This window comes from Triturus cristatus, chromosome 6, assembly GCF_964204655.1.
Source record: "Triturus cristatus chromosome 6, aTriCri1.1, whole genome shotgun sequence".
Taxonomy (NCBI): domain Eukaryota; kingdom Metazoa; phylum Chordata; class Amphibia; order Caudata; family Salamandridae; genus Triturus; species Triturus cristatus.
Window position 1 is genome coordinate 1,281,173,989 of NC_140589.1, and position 23,482 is coordinate 1,281,197,470.

The 23,482-nt window shown below is 51.9% G+C and overlaps 1 long non-coding RNA gene across 1 annotated transcript in view; it reads left to right on the forward strand.

Moving 5' to 3' along the window:
- Window positions 1-23,482, forward strand: part of LOC146821287 (uncharacterized) — a 216,709-nt gene that overhangs the window by 161,229 nt on the left and 31,998 nt on the right. The window contains exon 2 of the long non-coding RNA XR_014962693.1: window positions 2,225-2,292. This is a non-coding gene — a long non-coding RNA (uncharacterized LOC146821287). The remainder of the gene's footprint in view (window positions 1-2,224; window positions 2,293-23,482) is intronic.

A 23,482-nucleotide genomic window follows, 5' to 3' on the forward strand; every position in this document is an offset into this window, starting at 1 on the left:
AATTTGCTCTCTCAGGGCTTATTACACCACTGTGATATAACTCTCTGCAGCTTTATAGTTTGATTGCATATCTAGAACATTGAATTGACAGGGACATCCATTCCTTGCTTATTATTTGATTTAACAACATGAGTTATAATTTGATTAATTCTAGAATATTATGAAGTCATCTGAAATCCACCTGTATGCTCACATTTTAGATGTTCGAAAACAATATAACGTTAGGATTCGGGATTTTTGATGTGCAAGATTTCTGGATATATTCTTTAGCTCTAAAATCTGAAAACTGAAATATGAATGCGATATGCAAGCTTGAAGAAGAGCTAGCAAGCGTGGCCCCACAAAAACGGAAATCTTCCTGATCAATGACAGTCTAGTAGGGATTCATGTTTGCAAATGTTCGAAGGTATTAAACAGAAGTGAAATCCCCAATAAAATGAGCTAATCTGGTCCCTTTTTTACATCCAGGAAACAGAATTTCTCTCCTTTCATGCAATATCATAAATATATTTATATTGCAGACTGCATCAACCAATATTAGTTATTCATGACTTTATTCAGGCGTGTAATTTGAAAACACTGAGCCTCCATATATGTATATAAGATATTCTTGATGTACTAATCTTACAAAAGAAATTAGATAGAATGAATTATTGAAGGAAACATTGACATAACTATTGTTAGGCGTGTAGGCCTGCTAAGGAACTTTTCCGAATTGTATTCCAATTATAAAGACTTCTTTCTCCACCAGTTGTATAGTCTCTTTGATATTTCTGGTGTAGTTCCCAAAAAAAAGGTTCTTTCCTGGAAGCAAACATTATAGTGATCCCTTAGCCAGACAAATGCACTGCATTCATTAAAACACGTTAATTCAATCTATTTGACACTATGGGCTGCTAAAACCTACTTTTATATCATAATGAATAGTTTAAATCATATCATCCATTGTACACCCAGATTATAATATTTTCGTACCAGGCTGTCACGTGGCTTACTAAATAGAAATAAAATGTGTCATGATTAAAGGAGCATCAGAATTTAATCTGTTTTAAATGTTGGAACTAACCAACTTTTACCTATGTTACTTGTTTTATTTTATTTAAAACCGGTAGCGGTTGTTACTAACCGCGGGCGGTAGGGTTAGCAGAAGGGGTAATGTTAAAAAAAAAGAACTTACCTGGGTGCCTCTGGGAGCCGCCGCCTCTCCTCTGTCATCTGTTGGCAGCAACAGGAAGCACACAACTTCCCAGAATCCCCTGCCCAATCACAACGCTGCCTTACATTATCATAGTGATTGGTCTGAATGTCGTGGTTTGGCGCTCAGACAGGAGCGTGGAGTCTGGGTATGTTCCACGCCAGGCTGCGTTATGCAGCCTGGTGGGGAAGATGTAAAGTGCGCATGAAGGTTTGGCCGGCTCGAGAGGGCCGGCCAAATAGTCATGGACTCTTAGGGAGTGTGCTTAACACTCCTTCCCCTGCCCCATGCACTGGCCCCACCCACCCCGCCCCTCACCCAAGTAGGAAGGAAAACGAAAATGCTAATGATGTTAGTTATTATCAGTTTTGTTTTCCTTTTTACACTGCTCGCAGAGCAGTGGGGCGAACATCCTCCGACTTAGCGGAGGACCCACCGCTGTTTACAACACTTTTAGTCTCAATAAGTTTTATTTTGAAATGGAGTGACAATTAACTTGTTCACTGGACTTCTTACAAAACTCCACAACAGCAGTTCTTGTTAACATACAGAGTTCAAAAATAAGAATATACAATTCTAGTCCTGAAGATCACATAAGCCAGCTACTTGACTTGCTTGCTCAGGAAAGGTATTACGATAAAGATTTGAAGCATTTTACTATATAAAGTACTCAAGCATAAAAAACGTTCTCAGATCACAGTTTTTGAAGCAACAGACCTGATTACAATTCATTCTAGTTTGTGCATACTTCTAGTTTGATTTCCCTTGGAATAGGCAAAATAATTCGCAAATTGTGTGTAAATTTCTGTTCCGGAGAGCATAACATGGAATAGGTGCAAATTGTGCACCCACTAATTACTGCACTCTGCAGGAACAGAAAGGTGTTGTTGTGCAATTACGCCCACTATTTGCAACTGCACTGCAATCATGGCCTAAATAGTTTAGGTGAACCCTGATGAAAAAAACAATACAAAAATAAAGAACATATCCACGTTTCTGGTTCTTATTCTTTTCTTCCATTCTTCCTAGGAACTATTGGACTCTAGAAAAGCTACATACATCTGACCTCCTAGAATCTGGACTTTAGAGCTACTGTGGTAAGTGTGATGGATCATAATTCCACATAATTTTGAATGCCCAACAATCAAACCACTTTGAAACAATGGGGTAAATCAGTTACGTGCAGAACCTGGGGATTGGTACATTAAGTGAATAGTGGTTCTGCCACCAATCAGCTTTAGAAAGCATAGACCGTATTCATAGAATTTGTCCCTCTACTACGATGAAACTTTCAATTAATGAAAAATATCAAAGCAAAGCAAGTCCAAACTAGAGAAACTATACCAAGAGATCATGTACTTTTGAATGTATTTGAGATTTTATGACAAAATCGTGAAAATTGTATGCTCAAAATGAAAACAGGACATATACATATACACACAGATATTCAGGTGCTGATCACGATCCGTTAAAAAAAATCCCCGTACGACTCGTATCCGGTCTTTTTACCGTACGAATCGTACAAGTGCCGTACAAACTGGCAATCACGATTCGCATGGTAAAAAGTCCATACGAACCGCCTTGGGAATTATTCCCCACACGTCCTCGGGTCGGAAAATGTGTCCGACACGTCCTCGGACGATTTACCGTACAAATGTGAAAAGTGAAGTCCGACCGAGGAATCACGATCCAACCCGTGCGTCCGATCTTACAACCGTATGGTAAAAACACCGTCCGCACCGAACTCCCATTGCAACCATGGAGACATGTGCCCGCATACACGCACAACACTCCCCCCAGCACCCATACGTACGAGTCGTACTCCCCGTGAATGTACACCCCCCCCTGTATATACACCCGTGTACGTGTCGAACCCCCACCCGTGTATGCACACCCGTGTACGTTCGAGTCGTACCCCCACCCCTGTACGTGTCGTACCACCGTGTATGTACACCCCTGTACGTTCGAGTCCTACCCCCACCCGTGTACGTGTCGTACCACCGTGTATGTACACCCCTGTACGTTCGAGTCCTACCCCACCCGTGTACGTGTCGTACCACCGTGTATGTACACCCCTGTAGGTTCGAGTCGTACCCCCACCCCTGTACGTGTCGTACCACCGTGTATGTACACCCCTGTACGTTCGAGTTGTACCCCCACCCCTGTACGTGTCGTACCACCGTGTATGTACACCCCTGTACGTTCGAGTCGTACCCCCACCCCTGTACGTGTCGTACCACCATGTATGTACACCCCTGTACGTTCGAGTCGTACCCCCACCCCTGTACGTGTTGTCCCACCGTGTATGTACACCCCTGTACGTTCGAGTCGTACCCCCACCCCTGTACGTGTCGTACCACCGTGTATGTACACCCCTGTACGTGTCGTACCACCGTGTATGTACACCCCTGTACGTTCGAGTCGTACCCCCACCCCTGTACGTGTCGTACCACCGTGTATGTACACCCCTGTACGTTCGAGTCGTACCCCCACCCCTGTACGTGTCGTACCACCGTGTATGTACACCCCTGTACGTTCGAGTCGTACCCCCACCCCTGTACGTGTCGTACCACTGTGTATGTACACCCCTGTACGTTCGAGTCGTACCCCCACCCCTGTACGTGTCGTACCACTGTGTATGTACACCCCTGTACGTTCGAGTCGTACCCCCACCCCTGTACGTGTCGTACCACCGTGTATGTACACCCCTGTACGTTCGAGTCGTACCCCCACCCCTGTACGTGTCATACCACCGTGTATGTACACCCCTGTACGTTCGAGTCGTACCCCCACCCCTGTACGTGTCATACCACCGTGTATGTACACCCCTGTACGTTCGAGTCGTACCCCCACCCCTGTACGTGTCATACCACCGTGTATGTACACCCCTGTACGTTCGAGTCGTACCCCCACCCCTGTACGTGTCATACCACCGTGTATGTACACCCCTGTACGTTCGAGTCGTACCCCCACCCCTGTACGTGTTGTACCACCATGTATGTACACCCCTGTACGTTCGAGTCGTACCCCCACCCCTGTACGTGTCATACCACCGTGTATGTACACCCCTGTACGTGTCGTACCACCGTGTATGTACACCCCTGTACGTTCGAGTCGTACCCCCACCCCTGTACGTGTCGTACCACCATGTATGTACACCCCTGTACGTTCGAGTCGTACCCCCACCCCTGTACGTGTCGTACCACCGTGTATGTACACCCCTGTACGTTCGAATCGTACCCCCACCCCTGTACGTGTCGTACCACCGTGTATGTACACCCCTGTACGTGTCGTACCCCCTCGTGTATGTACACCCGTGTACGTGTCGAAGCCCCACCCGTGTATGTACACCCCTGTACATGTCATACCCCCGTGTACCTACACCCGTGTACGTCAGAGTCGTACCCCCACCCGTGTATGCATGGAGCGTACCCCCACCACAACATCCTAAGGACGGAGCGCACCCCAGGCCCCAACATCACAACCGAATGTACGACTCGTACCAAGCCACACACAAGGACAGCACTGTACAACAAAATGGGCCATGTACACACCGTATACACGCCAAAAAACGCACGTACACAACCAGGACAAACCAAAACGACACAAGAATACACCATTCGAATGGCACAAAGCCACAAAACATGTCCAACAACTACCAAAACAACACATTCACTGACCTGCAATTGCCAAAAACAAACAGAGGCCCAAAACACCACCACTCCTTATAACACACCCACCCAAACTTCAAACACAGCCACACCCACCAATGGACCAATAAAAAGGGCCCACACACACAAACCATGAGCCTTTGCAACAGACTCACTGCTGCCAGACCCCACAGACAACCTACAGCACCAAACTAGAAGCTTCACCACACCTTACACTTGCACACCTTCACACAACCACCTTCACAAACACCCCCTCATCACATTCACACACACACCTGCACAACCACAACCACACACGCACAACCATCCACACCCCCCCCACCATCCACACCCACACCCCTCACCATGCCCACTAACAAGAATCCAAAGTTCAGTAACCGAGAGTTGGAGGTCCTTGTCGATGAAATCCACAGAGTCGAGCCACAGCTCTTTGGAACATTGGTCAGACAGACCAGCATTGCAGAAAAAACAGCCATGTGGCAGACCATTGTCGATGCTGTGAATGCTGTTGCGGACACCAGAAGGAACAAGCAGGAATGCCAAGCCAGGTGGTACGATCTGCGGAGGAGGGTCCGAGCCAAGATGACGGATGAACACAACCAGGCCAACGTCACTGGAGGAGGGCCGTCCCGCAGACCCGTACACTACCATCCCTGGGAGGAGAGGGTGATGGCCATACTGCCGGTGGAGCCAGTCGCAGGATTAGGAGGACTCCGAGACCCGGGTGAGTACACAAACAACGCACCTCACATGGGGGGAACGTCATCCACAACCAAACTCACAAACAGGCACGCAACCACCCCAAGCTATCGCATGACTCAACCACACTCCATGAACACGCACATGCCACTGGCGCCACCATGCCCCATGCACCCAGCTGGACAATGTAAAGTCACAGGCCACACAAGACACCAACACATGACACGGTGACCCGGATGGCGGGAGGGTGGGCCCAAAAACTCACATAGTGCAACTCAGAAGCAGACAACAATGCCCTCTGCCCATATGGCCTAGGTCACAGCCAGACAAACAGTGTGTCCCCACACAGGAAAGACTCGCCAGCAAATGGCGGACGCCTTGCATTAACACATGGGGGTGAAGGCACTGTTTTGCACATGACAGCAGCTAATGAACAGCCAACATTGTGAAAGAGTGGCAGCACACACTACCACAGCAGCAGCGCAGAGACACACACTACACCCAATGGGTGCCTGGAGATCAGAAACAAACTCACATCAACAAGCCAAGGGCCATTCAAAGATCTGCTAACAGTGTGTGCCCAGGAAGCTGGGCTGAGGTGACAGAGGGTGACACACAGAGGGAGGGAGAGGGGGATAGAGAGGGAGGGAGAGGGGGACAGAGAGGGAGGGAGACACAGGGAGATGGACAGAGGGAGGAGGCTGACACACAGAGGGAGGGAGAGGGGGACAGAGAGGGAGGGAGACACAGGGACACGGACAGAGGGAGGAGGCTGACACACAGAGGGAGGGAGAGGGGGACAGAGAGGGAGGGAGACACAGGGAGACGGACAGAGGGAGGAGACTGACACACAGAGGGAGGGAGAGGGGGACAGAGAGGGAGGGAGACACAGGGAGAGCAAATCAGCCATGTGGTGTGTGGGAATGTCTGCTCGTCAGCAGGTGGACTGCGTGCATGTAGACAAGGGTGGCCAGTGCCAGCACCCCCCCTCTCCTCCATGGCAAAACACAGGGCCATGTCACAACCTGTGCACGAGCACAACGACAGCTACCTGCATCATATAAGTGTGTGTAACTACTTCATGTGCCCACGTCCAGTGCAACACGGAAGGCGCCAATGCACGGCTCGCCACACCTGCCCACTCCACTGCTGACTGCAGTCACACTTGACGCAGCAAGTAAGACTGTGCCACACATAGTTAAAGGCGCCAAAGCTGTGCCCAAGGGACACACCCATGCACAAGTGCACTGTGAGTGGAATGCAAGACAGATCCAAATTCCCAGAGGAAATGTTCCAACTTTGAAACTGATGAAACATGGATGTTGCATGGACCAAAATTAACATTGTCTCTCTCACACACAGGTCAACCTCGTGGTTCACCCCCCAACACTGGGTGGGAAGACTCACAGGACCCGACTCTGCGGGAGGCCGATCCCACCGGCAGCGACGACTCTCACCACTCTGTGGACGACCCCGACCAACCTGGCCCCTCTGGTGTCCAACCACCTGCAGCACCTGCGTCAGGTACAACAGGGCCAACCACCACCCCCACTCCTGCCACATCCCAGGAGACACCCAGGATCCCTGCCCCACCAGCACAAAGCAGCCAGGCTGGCCAGGAGGGACACGGTGTCCCGGGCACCCGGGAGGAGGCAGGCGATAACGCCAATGCCACCCCTCAGGGGTCCCGGAGACCTGATGTGCCCACAAGGGCAGGCCAGGTGCAAGTGGGCAGGGGTGGTGGGAGTGGAGGACGGCGGAGGCGCCAGCCTGACCAGTTGGCTGGGGATCCGGTATATTCCCATGTCCGAAACATCCTGGACACATACCGGCAGGACACCACGGGCCTGGCCCAGGTTGTGTCCGTCCTCGAGGGGATCAAGACCCAGCAGGCCCAGCAACATGCGGAGCTACATGCCTGTCTACTGCAACACCAACAGAGGATGGAGGACGGACAGGCTGAGCTTGTGACGGTGTACACGGGAATTCACGATACACTCCGTCGGATGGCCGACAACATGGGCAATCCTCCCTGTGCCAGAAGGCGTAGAACATCACCACCCACAGGGAGGGATCAGGAGGAGGAGGATACATCCGACGGAGCATCCCAAACATCGTCACGGCCTGCTTCTGAGGGTCCCCGCAGGAGGGCGGGTCGTCCACGGAAAAGACCGTGAGGGTCGGCGCTACAGCACCATCTCCCAGGACACCTGGCCTGGCACCTGGCCCACTGGAGCAACAGCAGCACAGCATCAAAAGACATTCTCTGCCACATGGCCTTGCTGGTCACTGTCTGACCAATGTTGACAAAGACTGTGGCATGGACTCTGAGGATTTCAAGTGGCAAGGACACCAACTCCCCTACTGAACTTTGGATTCCAAACACCCGGAAAGCCCCTCATGTCATACCCCCCCCCCCACTAAAATAAAAAGTCACACCATGAAGAGAACATGCCTGCTGGTTGCATGATTACCTTACATGTGTCTTGTAAAGTCTAAACATGCCTGAGTTCTCTTTTGACTTCAACCGTCCACACCCTGGGGCATGAGTCTGGCACAGGACACACGGGTCACAGTGTATTAGGCAAGACAGACATGGAGCACCATACACACCCGTGATGGGCCCAACCAGCTGAGGGGGTGGCCGCACAACCGTGCTGACAGACATATTGAGTACAGCAACAGTCATGCGCAGAGGTCAGGGATCATGTCCAGTGTCCTGGGGGGCACCCAGGTATGTGTAGACAGGTGGCAGAACCATGTCCTGCAAGCTTGAGTCCGGTGGATCCACATAATGGGGGCCTGGCCAACGTTGGATGCATGGGGATGGCACATGTCACAATACCCACACAGTCATGGACATCATGCACAATACACAGTCTCATCCCACACACACAGCTTGCATCTTGCTACTCGACACATAGACACATAGCCACTATCAGGGAAAACCATGCCAGACATGCTGGATGCACCGTGGCAACACACCAGCATTGACTGAGAAGAGGCACCCTGGAGGCATAGGGACACCTTTATTAGTCATGTTTTCGGGATTGCAGAGGCAACTTGAAGTACACATGAACACTTCATGTGGAGTAACATGTGGGTCCAACACTGGCACCCCCCTCCTGCAGCACAAATGCGTGATAGCCATGGAACTGGCACACAAGTGTCGGCTAACAGCTAAACACCCACAGCTGCTCACGGAGAGCCTGCCATACACCATTGATCCGCTGATGTGGTAGTCCCACAGCATGTCAAGCCAATGCAAACCGTATGTGTCCGAGGGCAGTGTTACACACATTGATGTCATCATCACAATCCACTATCCCATCACTGATGACTGTCAACAAGTCTGACCATCTATTCAGGTGTACCCAGCTGCATGTAATGTGTACCATGGTGATGCAACATGTCTGCAGAGGAACCAAACATCGACAGGGGCAGTGTGCATACATCGTGAACAACTGCCACACCCAATACACCCCTGATGCATCCCTTACCCTAAGGAGACTTCCAAACGTGTCCGTGCCTGTAACGCTGAGTCAGCACACGATGACGTGTCCATGAGGAATAGCAGTGCCACAACAATGCAAGCAGCAGACGGCATGCGCAAGTACCTGGGCAAGAGAGACACACAAGAAGTCAGCCACAAAAAACACAGCCACTTGCATGTGCATTTACTCGACACATGTATGGATGACAACATGCTAGGTCACAATTATGACTGGGGAAATACAACCATCACTGGCACCATCACTCCAGTGACACAACCACAAACACCTCTGACTCACGTGCCATACATGCAGGTGGAGACACACATCACAACACATGCCACACGGGGACCAATGCGTGCACACTCAGACACCGGTACTCACCACTAAGCAAAGAAGTCGCGTATGAGCCGAGTCCGAATGTCCTCTTGCGGCTCCACATCCTCCACATCACTAGCCCCATTGCCAAGCCCTTCGTCCTCCACGGGTGGATGGTCCTCGTCATCTTGATCCAGGATGAGTGGCACAGCTTTCTCAAATGCCATGTTGTGCAGCATGCAGCAGACCATGAAGATTTTGCAGACCTTCGCCGGGGCATATGGGAGTGCGCCGCCGGTCTTGTGTAGGCACCTGAATCGGCTCTTCAGCAGGCCAAACGTCCTCTCTATCACTCGCCTTGTCCGGCCATGGGCGGTGTTGTAGCGGAGCTGGGCCGGCGTGATGGGGTTGCGGAGAGGTGTGATCAGCCATGGCATGTTGGGATAGCCAGAGTCCCCTACATGGGAAGCACATGGACATCGTTAGAACAGGAGAAGCGGTCGTGCTGGAAGTCAACGCAAAATACAGGACAGACAGACTGTACCCACCAACAACACATGCTCGTTCGTTGCGCAGCTGCGTCATCATTTCAGGCATCCTGCTACGCCTCATGATGTAGGCATTGTGTGCTGATCCTGGGAAACGAGCACAGACATGTGAAATCACCATGTTGGACAGACACACCACAAGGGCATTGATGGAGTGGTAGTGCTTGCGATTGCGGTACGCTACCTCCTGTGCGTGTGGTGGTACCAAAGCAACATGTGTCCCATCTATGGACCCAATGACATGGGGCATCCCTCCCAGGGCATAGAATCCACGCTTGACCCCAGTCAACATTTCAGGGGTTGGGAAATGGATGAAGTCATCCAGGTGAATCAACATGGCCTCTAAGAAATCATGCAGCACATGGCAGAACATGCTCTGGGACATGCCACCAACATGAGCTATGGTATTTTGAAAGGTACCCGTGGCTAGAAAATGTAGGGCTGCCATTACCTTCAGCTTGGGTGTCAGTGCCGTAGGATACCTGTGCAGCGGTTGCAGGTGTGGTGCCAGTCTCGCTGTCAAATCCAGAATCAACCGTTGGGGGAAGCGGTAGCACCGGATACAATCATTCTGCCGCATGGCAGCCAAGTCCGGAATTGGTCAGGGAAGAGGCGGCGCCCTGCAGTAATTTGGAAGTGACAAGGAAGAGTGAGTGCACCACAACAACAAATAATTTGTCCTGAGCACATGTTAATCTGTCTATACACATATGCGACATACGGAGTCAGGTATGTGCCACATGCCCTGGACACGTATGGCTGGCAGGTGACACTCCTACCAAGACCCAGCTACACACGCAGATTGAGAACCTCCACATGCCATGGCATGGGATTAGCTGTGTCCCAGTTCAAGTGAACAGCCAGACGCAAGACAGGAGTGACATACACCCACACATCAGCAGAAGTAGGATGTCGATTGCAGAGACTGGTAGCGGAACACTAGAGCCACAGGTCACATGACATCACACTAGGACAGCCCACACACCTTGCCATGAAGGTGCACATGTCATGACTCAACACACATTCATAGAGAGGATGCAGACATGTCCTTGTTACGCTACTCCGTGTCCCATGCATACATACGCACCTCACATCCGATACCACATGCGGCATGGTGTGCGGAACAGTGTGCCATGGCCATCTACACGCAGACACATGTTGGTTGCTGCAACGGCTGCAGCTTTTGAGGGAGCTCAAACATCTACCTAATGTGAACCCCCCACACATACATGACATAGTCACATCATGCACCGTGGGTAGTGACATGTCAGGTGTGGTAACCCCTGTACCGGGCCTCAGGGGACACTTGCGTGTGTTGTTGTCCGTGCCATGCCAGTGACGCTCATGCCAAGTGTGCAGTACGACATGCACACATGTCAAAGGAGTCAAGGGCATGCCTGGCACACATTGCACCATCACACATTACATATGTACACATCTCATCATACATCTGGTGCCTTCTCCACTCAGGAGTATTGTGCCACATCACAGCCTTTCACACCTGTGCCCCACACATGTAGTACTGCCCAGACAATGCCTTGATGTCCATCCATGGACAAGTATGTCAGCCCTATTCCTTCCTGTGTGCTGCCTGTCACCACTGTGATGTGTGAAAAACACCGTACTTCTGCTAAGAGGGCCTGTGTACCTTCCCGTATCACTATGGGAGTGCTGCCGTATGTGTACCCATCGTGATGGTGAGCGTACAGGCGTGTGTATGGTCCGTACCACTACGAGTACGCATACGCAAGAACACTCATAGTGGTACGGCCCGTACACGCGTGCCTACGTTCACTTTCACTATGGGTGTCCTCGCGTATGCGTACTCGTAGTGATAGTGAGCGTACAGGCGTGTGTACGGGCCGTACCACTACGAGTACGCATACGCGAGGACACCCATAGTGATAGGGAGCGTACAGGCGTGTGTACGGGCCGTACCACTACGAGTACGCATACGCGAGGACACCCATAGTGATAGGGAGCGTACAGGCGTGTGTACGGGCCGTATCACTACGAGTACGCATACGCGAGGACACCCATAGTGATAGGGAGCGTACAGGCGTGTGTACGGGCCGTTGCTATGCATTTGGGGTGCCCTAGGGCCCCGGAACGCACCCTACCTGTGTGTGAAGCTCCAAATTACATAGGGGACACATGAGGGACAAGTATTAAGGTCTACATGCATGCTGGTTGTCATGGAGACCAAGTTTAAACTTTGATTTTGTTCTGGAAGGTGCACAGCAGAAGTCAGTTGGAATGAATCTACTTTGTTGCAATGTGTTTGTGGGGTTGACATCATGCTGAAGAAAAAAACAGAATAAGAACCCACTGACTGCTAGGTTTGAAGGGATTGGAGGAAACATAGGATGCAAATGTGAGTGACCAATCACTCTGCACTCCTGTGCATGAAATGGGCCAGCAAGGCAGATATAAGGCAGCCAGGTCCCATGAGGAAGCACTTGCCTGCACATTTCTGTATTCCACGACCCAGCTGCTGCTACTGATTCCCTGGAACCATGTCAAGGGCTGTGGAGAGGTCACAGCCATTCACCCTGGAGGAGAACATGGCTTTGGTGGATGTGATCCTCCCACAGTACCCCATGCTGTATGGGCGACCAGGTTATCAGGTGAGTGCAGTGTCCACTGGCACAGACTGTGTCCCTTTTTTGTGACTGTGACTTCTGCCATTGTGTCCAGGTGTGACACACATGCTATGTACTGTAGGGGGGGTCCCAGGGGGGGAATGCCTGATGTCTCCCAGCAGTGCCCAGAGACAGGAGGGGTGTGTGCAGAGTCCCCCCAGCAGTGCCCAGACATATGAGGGGTGGGTGCCTATCACTCCCAGCAGTGCCCAGAAACAGGAGGGGTGTGTGCAGAGTCCCCCCAGCAGTGCCCATACATATGAGGGGTGGGTGCCTATCACTCCCAGCAGTGCCCAGGGACAGGAGGGGTGGGTGCCTATCACTCCCAGCAGTGCCCAGAGACAGGAGGGGTGTGTGCAGAGTCCCCACAGCAGTGCCCAGACATATGAGGGGTGGGTGCCTATCACTCCCAGCAGTGCTCAGGGACAGGAGGGGTGGGTGCCTATCACTCCCAGCAGTGCCCAGGGACAGGAGGGGTGGGTGCCTATCACTCCCAGCAGTGCCCAGAGACAGGAGGGGTGTGTGCAGAGTCCCCCCAGCAGTGCCCAGACATATGAGGGGTGGGTGCCTATCACTCCCAGCAGTGCCCAGGGACAGGAGGGGTGGGTGCCTATCACTCCCAGCAGTGCCCAGAGACAGGAGGGGTGTGTGCAGAGTCCCCCCAGCAGTGCCCAGACATATGAGGGGTGGGTGTCTATCACTCCCAGCAGTGCCCAGAGACAGGAGGGGTGTGTGCAGAGTCCCCCCAGCAGTGCCCAGACATATGAGGGGTGGGTGCCTATCACTCCCAGCAGTGCCCAGGGACAGGAGGGGTGGGTGCCTATCACTCCCAGCAGTGCCCAGGGACAGGAGGGGTGGGTGCCTATCACTCCCAGCAGTGCCCAGAGACAGGAGGGGTGTATGCAGAGTCCCCCCAGCAGTGCCCAGACATATGAGGGGTGGGTGCCTATCACTCCCAGCAGTGCCCAGGGACAGGAGGGGTGGGTGCCTATCACTCCCAGCAGTGCCCAGAGACAGGAGGGGTGTGTGCAGAGTCCCCCCAGCAGTGCCCAGACATATGAGGGGTGGGTGCCTATCACTCCCAGCAGTGCCCAGAGACAGGAGGGGTGTGTGCAGAGTCCCCCCAGCAGTGCCCAGACATATGAGGGGTGGGTGCCTATCACTCCCAGCAGTGCCCAGGGACAGGAGGGGTGGGTGCCTATCACTCCCAGCAGTGCCCAGAGACAGGAGGGGTGTGTGCAGAGTCCCCCCAGCAGTGCCCAGACATATGAGGGGTGGGTGCCTATCACTCCCAGCAGTGCCCAGGGACAGGAGGGGTGGGTGCCTATCACTCCCAGCAGTGCCCAGAGACAGGAGGGGTGTGTGCAGAGTCCCCCCAGCAGTGCCCAGACATATGAGGGGTGGGTGCCTATCACTCCCAGCAGTGCCCAGAGACAGGAGGGGTGGGTGTGATGCACAGTGTGAGCCTGGATCATTGATTGTGTAGTTGCCCTCATTCCACCTGTGTCCTTTCAATGGCACGTACTGCTTTTGGCCTTCCCCAGAGGATCATGTCCCTATGACAAAGGTGCAATGCGTTGGATGCATACTATGCCTTGTTGTAAACAGCAAATGTGTTCTAATATGTGTCTCTGTGACATGTGCCAGGTGTATTGATGTAGTGTCACTTGTTCATCCTCACAGGTAGACGCCTCTGCCAAGGAGCACATATGGCTGACCGCCGTCAGCGCCGTGAGGAGTGCGGATGGTCGGAAGCGGCGCCTGTCCCAGGTGAGGAAACGCTGGCAGGATATCCGGTGCTGCACGCGGAGGATCGCACGGGTCCTGCTGGGGGACTCACCTGAGAGCCATAAGAACCGCGGGCGCCGCCGTCTCTCCCACATCCACAAGCGTGTGCTGGTGGTGGTCTTTCCAGACTTGGCGCCTACAGGAGATGCAGCAGCAGGAAGGGGGTAGGTACATGTGTGTTTGTTGTGTTTCACCAGCATTTGTACGTGCACTGTTCCATGGATACACTGCCAGGGTTTTATGGTGCTGTGCAGATCCTGTTACCCACAGTATTGCAGTGCTCTCCTGCCTCCCTTCCCCTCCTTGCTATGTGTTCCCTGGTCTGTGTGTAGTCACTCTGTCACAAGGTTATGTAGCCTGGCACCTTCTCCAAGTGTACTATGCCTGCAGCATCATGTGTGGGGGTAGTGTGTAACAGGTTTTGGGACCTTGCCTGTGCCCTGTCCAGTTCTGGACTTGTGGGTTCCATGTCAGTTGGCATTAATGCTGAGTCCAGACATGGGAGTTAATCTCTCAAGTGCGAGGCCTTCCAGCACGCATGTCCTATGTGGTGGCCTGTGACATGATGTGCATGAGTGTGCGGTACGCATAGTGCAGGGATGTTAGCGTGTGTTGCAGTCATTCCCATTCAGGAGCATGGAGTTGTGTGGCCACTACTGTCCCCAGGGGCATCTTTACCTAGGTATCATGTGTGTAATCCGAAAATGTCGAAAATCTCTGTGTCTACAGCATAGGTTGTGCTCTGTGCCATTGTCCCCTGGCACCATGTATATTGACGTGAAATGTAGTACAAGTGTCCACTGTCCAGCCTGACCTGATTTTCCCAGTACATACTCACTGTGGCCATTGCCTGTGTGTCTTGTTACAATCATCTGATGATGCCCATTTGTACATGATTATTTGGACAGGCGCACCTTGGGTATTTTGTGTGCAATATTGAAATTTTGCATCCCATGTGTATTTCACCCAGACTAAGAGATGTACGTGCTTCCTGTGTCTCCAAAGAATTGTCTCATGTGGGGGGGTGGGTGGTGCGGGCATGGCCTACATGTCAAGACCTGAAATCTCCTTGCTGGGACTGGCCAGTGTGTGATGTTTGCCTGGACATACACTCAAGGTGCAGTGTGCCAGTCAGGGTGGGCATGTTATCAGTATTACCTATGCTGCATGTGCCTCTAGTTCTTGGCTATGGTCCCTGCTCATCCCTATTTCCTGCCACGCTGTGTGGTGTAGATGCAGTGCTGGATTGTCCCCAGGGCCTTGCTCCTCAGTCAAAATTCCATGTCATCTCATTTGCTATTGTGTCATGCTCTCCATAGTTTTTCCATGGCATGGTGGGTCAAACAACTGTGTCTTGCAGGGCCTACATATGTACCTTGTTTTGTAGTTGTAACTCTTCTTTTGTTTCAGGCTATGCACTGTAACCTAAGTAGATTGGACTCATGTGACATATGCATACAGGTGTATGATTAATTTCTGTCTCTCCACCCTGCCCACAGCATCGTCGGGGGACACGGAGGGAGACATGGACACAGACGGCACAGAGGGACCGAGCACCAGTGCCAGCGGTGACATTGGGGCTGGCACATCGAGTGGGACTGAGGCGGAGGAGAGTGCAGCCGGGGACCTGTCGACTGGCACAACAGAGTATGAAGCTGACGGGTCCGAGGATGATCTCTCCGAGTGGGCGGTGGCTGCACCACCATCTGACAGCAGCCCTACATCTCGCACCGCCCCCTCCATTGGCATCAGCCACCTCCCACGTGCTCGTGTCCCTTCCCAGCGTGCCCAGTCACCGCATGTCTCCTTCCTGCCAGGCACCACACCCCCTGCCCCTGTCTCCACTGCTGCCGCCAATGCCGAGTCTGTGGACATCCAGCGGCAGTTGCAGGTTGGTCAGACTGCGATCCTTAATGTCCTCCATGCCCACAGCCAGGTTCTCAACAACATGGAGGCATACTTGGAGGGCATTCATTCACCGCAGGCTGACCAACGCAACTTGCTGAGGTCGATAGACTCGACACTGACTACAGCAGTGGGTCTCCTGCAGCGCTACGTCCCACCCCCTACCCCTGCCCCTTCCACACTTCCCACACCCATACCTGTCCCACATACACCCAGACGTCAGCATGCACCCACCACAACAGACACAGGCACCACACCAGCAGGGAAGGTCCGCCGCACACCTCCTGACACGCACACACAGGGTGTAGTAGGCACACCCACTGGGTCGGGGGGCAAACGTGTGACACGCAGCCAGAGTGGGAGTCCGCATTCCACACAATCCACTCCCTCCAAATCCCCTCCCCTCAGCTCTCCTGGCCACATCTCCCCCAAAGACTCCTTCATGGCCGCTCTGTCCCTGAGCCCCACAGTGACACCACCCCGCAAGCGGTCAAGGAAGTCCACGGTCAGGGTGCTTGAGTCCCCCCCCTGTCCACACCCTCCCCCAGTGGTGCTGCGACCCATCCCTCTGACCCCCCCCCTCCTTGGGGCCTGTGGTTCCTTTGGGTGCAGGGGAGTCCCTGGAGGACCTTGCCAAGGTGTGCAGCGCGCTCCTAGAATCCACCTTTGGCCCTGCCCCACCCCCTGTGGTGGAGTCCTCCATCCCTGCACCCACGTCGCCTACCCTTCGCCCTCCTGTCCCTGCGGTGCCTGTTCCTTCCCCCCACATGATGCCCTCACCCCTGTGGAAGACGACGGCTTGTAACTGTGCAGGCAAGCTAGGGGACACGCATCCCACTGTGTCCCCCATCCAGCTGTGACTCATGGACTGCCCTATGGGCTTTGTAAATATTGAACTTTCTACTAACACACTATTTAAGTTCATGCTGATTAAAGCCATTTTTGTTTCCTTTGAACACTACTGCTTTTCTGATGTTGCTGTTGGTGGGGCTGCAACCTGATTTTGGGTGGTAATCATGTGTTGGGTATGTGGGAAATGTAGCAGTGTGCTGGTCATAGGGGGGACCCTGGTATCTGTGTGCCATCACACGGTGTTAGCTAGGTTTCTCTGTCCATGTACGCAGTTGCTGCATGGTGGAATTGTACCAAGGTGTATTTCTTCCTCTGTGTACCCTGACATCTTCCCTGCAGGGTGTTCCCAATATGTGGTGCTGAGCTGTGTCTACATCAGCTGGGTGTGTGACGGACTCCTTCAACTTTGCACATGCATGCTGAGCGATGTCTCCACCTGCATCATTCGTGGCATCCTTGGTAGTCATAGTACTTGTGTGTGTGGACTATTGACATGACTTCATGTGTACATGTTTTCTTTTCTGCGCTATGCATGCGTATACTCCCAGCCTCGCACACATGTGGTACATGTACTGCAGGGTCTTTGTGCACCTGACTGACATTTGTGGGCATGGTATCTGTGGCTACTCCACCCTTTGCGTTGCATGGGCACTGCTGGGAGTGTTAGGCACCCACCCCTCCTGTCTCTGGGCACTGCTGGGGGGACTCTGCACACACCCCTCCTGTGTCTGGGCACTGCTGGGAGGACTCTGCACACACCCCTCCTGTCTCTGGGCACTGCTGGGAGTGATAGGCACCCACCCCTCATATGTCTGGGCACTGCTGGGGGGACTCTGCACACACCCCTCCTGTCTCTGGGCACTGCTGGGAGTGATAGGCACCCACCCCTCCTGTCTCTGGGCACTGCTGAGAGGACTCTGCACACACCCCTCCTGTCTCTGGGCACTGCTGGGAGGACTCTGCACACACCCCTCCTGTCTCTGGGCACTGCTGGGAGTGATAGGCACCCACCCCTCATATGTCTGGGCACTGCTGGGGGGACTCTGCACACACCCCTCCTGCCTCTGGGCACTGCTGGGAGTGATAGGCACCCACCCCTCATATGTCTGGGCACTGCTGGGGGGACTCTGCACACACCCCTCCTGTCTCTGGGCACTGCTGGGAGGACTCTGCACACACCCCTCCTGTCTCTGGGCACTGCTGGGAATGATAGGCACCCACCCCTCCTGTCTCTGGGCACTGCTGGGAGTGATAGGCACCCACCCCTCATATGTCTGGGCACTGCCGGGGGGACTCTGCACACACCCCTCCTGTCTCTGGGCACTGCTGGGAGGACTCTGCACACACCCCTCCTGTCTCTGGGCACTGCTGGGAGTGATAGGCACCCACCCCTCATATGTCTGGGCACTGCTGGGGGGACTCTGCACACACCCCTCCTGTCTCTGGGCACTGCTGGGAGTGATAGGCACCCACCCCTCCTGTCTCTGGGCACTGCTGGGAGGACTCTGCACACACCCCTCCTGTCTCTGGGCACTGCTGGGAGTGATAGGCACCCACCCCTCCTGTCTCTGGGCACTGCTGGGGGGACTCTGCACACACCCCTCCTAATTCACAATATGTACGCTTCGAACATACACGGGTGTGGGTTCGCTCCATGCATACGCGGGTGAGGGTACGGGTCGTACTTACACCGTTGGGGTGGGGGGTTCGCTCCATGCATACGCGGGTGAGGGTACGTGTCGTACTTACACTGTTGGGGTGGGGGGTTCGCTCCATGCATACGCGGGTGAGGGTACGTGTCGTACTTACACTGTTGGGGTGGGGGTTCGCTCCATGCATACGCGGGTGAGGGTACGTGTCGTACTTACACTGTTGGGGTGGGGGGTTCACTCCATGCATACGCAGGTGAGGGTACGTGTCGTACTTATACTGTTGGGGTGGGGGGTTCGCTCCATGCATACGCGGGTGAGGGTACGTGTCGTACTTACACTGTTGGGGTGGGGGGTTCGCTCCATACGTACGCGGGTGGGGGTACGTGTCGTACTTACACTGTTGGGGTGGGGGGTTCGCTCCATGCATACACGGGTGAGGGTACGTGTCGTACTTACACTGTTGGGGTGGGGGGTTCGCTCCATGCATACGCGGGTGAGGGTACGTGTCGTACTTACACTGTTGGGGTGGGGGTTACGCTCCATACGTACGCGGGTGGGGGTACGTGTCGTACTTACACTGTTGGGGTGGGGGGTTCGCTCCATGCATACGCGGGTGAGGGTACGTGTCGTACTTACACTGTTGGGGTGGGGGGTATGCTCCATACGTACGCGGGTGGGGGTACGTGTCATACTTACACTGTTGGGGTGGGGGGTTCGCTCCATACGTACGTGGGTGGGGGTACGTGTCGTACTTACACTGTTGGGGTGGGGGGTACGCTCCATGCATATGCGGGTGGGGGTACGGTCCGTACATTGCCGTACCCACGCTGTGGAATGCTTGTGCGGGCCGTCCCCAGGCCTTTGCCACGTGGGTACGTGCCGTCCCGCAATTGTTGGGGTGACATAGGTGTGGGCGTGGTACGACTCGTACCCACGCTCTTAAGGCGTGGGTACGGGACGTACCTGTATGGTTGTGTTGCCGGTTCGCGTCGTGAAGAACTTCCGTTGTGGCGGTCGCTGGCTTGGCTGGACACGCCCCCACCCCCTCGTAGTGACCAGGGCCTGAGGGTCAGGTATGTCCAGGGCATGTGTGCTGTGTGACTTGGGTGGGGGTTATGTGTCCTGCCCCTGCCCCCCCCCCTTTGCCCATGGGTGTTGTTCTGACCTTCTGCGGCGTCTGCGTCGTAACCTGTAGAGGAGGTCGACTGCTATGAGGGCCGGGATGACACGTAGGTTCGGGTCCATGTCTGTGCGTCGCGTACAGGTCCTCCTTGTTCGCGTCGTCCTGATTTCCCGGCAGTTTTTGGCAGCCGGAAAATATTGTCCGTGCGGGATGACGTCGGTGCGAATCATGATTCCAGGTTCGTGAATGGCAGGCTGCGTGCGTCCCTACGTCACGTCGGCGCTTTCCCGGATCGCATTTGTACGTTTATTTTGTTCGGTCGGGGTTTTGAACGATTCGTATGGGAAAGGTGTTTCCGTGCGAATCGTAATTCCATGTTTGTATATTTTGACGACCGGGTACGCGTCGGACGGGGAATGTGCTCCGTCCGACGGTTCGTACCCGGTTTTTACAGGATCGTGATCGGCACCTCAGTGTACAATTACACTTATTAATGAATTGAAAACGTGATGTGGAAACAAAAAGTGTGTTTACATACCACAACACAACTTAAACATAACGAATGAACATATATCAAAAAATACATTTAGACACAGTGTGAGGTACATGTAGGTTATGATTCAACCTGTTCAGCAATTAGACTTGTTATTCTCTATTGGTCTGGGTGATCATTAACACTTGGAAGTATGCGTCGACGTTTCGACCCCTGGGCAATAGTGTGATTGTGTTATCATCTGTAGAGGGTCTTCTTCAGGACTAAATATAAAGTCTCTGTGTGGCCTGTTTGAAAAAAAATACACTCTTTAGAATTGGTTTGTGGTTTGGACAATATAATCATATGTGAAGAGACCAAGTATCTCTTCTGACCTTTAAATGGGGTTCCACCTTGATACCAGAATACTGATTAATACAGCACAGCATCTTGTATAGATTAGGAGGTTGACCTGTCAAAAATAAATTATGGTGACTGTCAACACTCATGTTCAGGAAGAAAATTCATAGGAATATGTACAATCTGTGGTGTACCCTTGCAGGGATTGTACCTGAGTCCAACAGGTATCCTCTTGTCAGATAGGTGATTTAGAAGACAGTGGCACAGCGTGCCTTCATATTCTAGTGTAAATAAATGATGTTCAAATTAATCCTAGCGTATTACAGAAATTGCAAAAATAGATAATCAAATATCAGGTTGAATCACATAACCTCCAACATCAGGCACTCGGGGTCATCTAATGAAGGTGAAGATTTGCTTTAGGGCAATCACTGTCGGGCCGGCCGCCTCCAGACAGTACTTCTGCGTGGGTCTAGCAGCTAGTTAATGGCTTTAGACCTCTCTGAAAAGTAAATGAATAAAGGTGACTTTATTAGGTCTGTGAGTTACAGAACTTGCTGTTCTGAAAAATGGAGACAGTATGGTCTACCTCTTACCTCTGGCATTCAATGCCGTGTACTGCATCCAGGGAAGACAATCAAACCATTCAGGGGTGACTCGTGGAAGCATTTCGAGGTCATGATTTGAGTCACACCAAAAATCCCTCAACAAAGCATTTTCACACAGTTCTACGTGGGGGGCAAACATGGACCCGAAACAGACAGACTCAATAAAAGTGAAGCTTGTATTAAATCTGGGCTGTGATAATGACTAATCATAAGAAGCAAATTAGGAAGATTATCAGGGTTTCATTTCATATGGGTCCTTCAGAAACAGTTATCAGTCAACAGATCGAATCTCACTCACAATCAAGCTCTCTCTTTTCATTTTTTTATTTATTTTATGGAAAGCAGATTTGGTTGAGTCATTATAGGCATATTTATTAAGTATATCTTTCAGCAGTGGTGTGTGACAGAAAAGGTACATGTTCGCTCATTTTCTGTTTCTAGACTGCTCTTAATTTTACTATTTATTGTAACACAAAGACACAGTGCTACATGACCCTCATTTGTACAGCAGCCACCCGGGGACTCAAAAGCTCTCTCTTTCCTTAACAAGAAGTAAAGAAAACATGACAAATACAGTCATTTTTAGGTTTGATGTTAGCCAAGATATTCTGATAGTACTGAAATGATATATATAAAATATGCTTCCAGCCTGTCCTCTTCATCCATTGTTCTGTTGTTCTGTCAGTCACATTTTCCTTCCAACCACTGCAGCATACAGTAGGAGCAATGGGTCAGCCCACTTCTGCTATTAGCTAACTTCACTGCCAGTGATGGCGTTCAGATCTTTCACAAAGACCCATCCTCACAAAGCAATTCCCTTCTCTTTCAACGACTGACATGGCAAACTGTGTTTTGTGAAGCTAAAATAATATTTTTGCCTAGAGCCAATGTTTATTTTTTTTAGATTGGCAGCTCATCAAAAATAACATTTTACAAAATCCATGACAAAACAATGCAAGCAATGGCCAAGCCAAAAAACAGGCAGCCAATGGCAGACCTATTGGCTTTGCCAATGTTTGTTTTACTATTTTGGTGCCTTTACTGCCAATATGACTGCCTGTGTTTGACCTGCTGTCGCAAGTTGATGTGGCTTATGTTTCGTTTGTGTTAAAAGTGGACACAAAATAAACAAAATATTATTGAATATCAGTATTGTTAGGGATATGCTCAAAATAAATAAATATATTACATATCGGTGCAGATCGTGTGTAAACTAGGCCTGGGCTAAATTTTTGTTCCGCTCGCGGAAATTGCGATAATTTGACATTTTCGCGTTCCGCGGAGAGCGCGAAAATGTCAAAATTTCCGCAATCCGCATTTTACCGGAAATTTTTTGCTTGCTCGCGCTGTAAAATAATACATTCTCGCGTGCGCGCAATTGCCTTACCCGATCCGGTCGCATTCTCCACGAGATGTTGGATTGTTGGTAGCCATTTGCGCTGTCTCGCGACAGTTCGCGCCCGCAGTAACGTCATTTGTCACGCGATCACGTCTTTCTTCTCGCGATCATGCACCGCGAGAGAAGTGAAAACAAGATGGCCGCGCCCGCGAGCAACCGAATGGGTAAGTTGGTGAGCCGCGACCATGCAGAAAATACCGCGAACGGGCGGGAAAAAAACGTCTGCATCTTTGTGATATTTCCACGTGTTTGTGGAGATTTTTAACATTTTCGCCATAATTTGCAAAAGTGAATTTCGCAAATTCCGCCCACCCCTAGTGTAAACTAGGGAGACTGCGACATTCAGTTCGGCCATAAGCCACACATCTCTATTTAATATTGACGTGTTTGACGGGCTCAATGGAAAGGCAACAGCACGGAAAAAATGACACCTTCTGGAAAAAGACACAAAACGAACACGTTTTCTTTCAAGTTAAAAATGCACATAATCCGAGGCTGTTTCTGTCATTCTGAGAGAACTCCCCGTGACACATCTTTGTGGGTGTGAATCTAATAGCTGCTTGTTAGAAATAGGAATCTTTTTATCTTATCGTTGCCAGATGCGGCAAATAAGATATTCACATTTTAAATAATAGTTAATAAATTATTATTGGTATGTTCTGCACAGCCACAGAGGCACAGGTATAATATGAGGCGAAGGAATGCTGCTCTGTGTTTTTTTGCCCTAACACCTTGCCTGGAGTTATGAGTAAATGCTCG